This window comes from Propithecus coquereli, unplaced genomic scaffold (assembly GCF_000956105.1).
Source record: "Propithecus coquereli isolate 6110/MARCELLA unplaced genomic scaffold, Pcoq_1.0 Scaffold275, whole genome shotgun sequence".
NCBI classification, from domain to species: domain Eukaryota; kingdom Metazoa; phylum Chordata; class Mammalia; order Primates; family Indriidae; genus Propithecus; species Propithecus coquereli.
In genome coordinates, this window is record NW_012148341.1 from 1331692 (window position 1) to 1332888 (window position 1197).

Genomic DNA, 1197 nt, shown 5'->3' on the forward strand with positions numbered 1-1197 from the left:
ATACAAACTTGGAGATTCAACTGAATAACTTAATTCTGATTACCACCCTGAAGTTCACACAACCAATACTAAACTCTACACATTGTATTGGACTCAGTATTTCATTTTAATCATACTTGTACCTCAAACTAGACTGTAAGCTTCTTAAAAGTAAAAACTGTACTATGTATCTCAAATTTTCCACAAACATTTCTAACACTGTCCCTAATAAGCACTTATTAAATAAATCAAATTTTTCTAAGAAAAGAAGGATATATCTGAATAAAAAAACAAAAATATAAAAATTTGTGGAATAATAAGAGTAAAGACAGAAAGAAGAGAAAATAAATATGCACTAAAGATTTCTATTAAAAGGAAAAACAAAGAATAGTACAGGGAATTTAGAAAATTATCATAGAGGACTCTTGAGAAAAGAAAATAGAAGAGGCATTTTTGGAAAAGATAACAAATGAACAGAGCACAATTTAATACTGATAAAATAATGGCTACTTGTTTTCTTTTCTAAACTATTAAATGATGAATGGAACCACATACATTTTGGAGGAAGCTTTCACTATTCTTTTGTTGTTGTTCTGTTTGTAAATGTGTAACATAAAGTATTTAAGCCTAAAGATATAACAATATGTAATAAACGACCCAAACTGTTTGAATGACCAATGTGTGAATATTTTTAGAGGAAATTTAGTGATGGTGGCCTTATCTGGCTATAATCCTAGAATTTAGTGTGTTCATTAATGAAGACTACTTTAAAAGTTTTAAGGGTCCAGTTGTGGGAAATTTCCCTAACTCTGCCAGCTTCTTCCAGCTCCCCTCCACACCTCTAGGAATATCACTTTTATCTACATAAATTTTATACTACTGTCTTGCTGGTTTTTGGCCTTTCCTTCCTCCCTCCTTCTTTCTTTCCTTCTTCTGTTTAAGTAATTTTTCAAATCACATATTTTCACTTACCAGCCAGACTGTCACTTTCTACATATGAATCCTCATCATAAATTTGCTTACCCAAGAGATGAGGTAGCATCACTATTTAGAAGCAAAATGCAAAACTTTTAATTAAGAGTAAATTGAAAATAATTTAATGAAGCATAAATCCACTAAATCACTAAATTTATGAAATTTAGCCCAAACACTCAAACCACAGACATTTTCAAAACATTTATGTGTGTTCAGTGCTCAAATTAAAATATGGTTGTTATA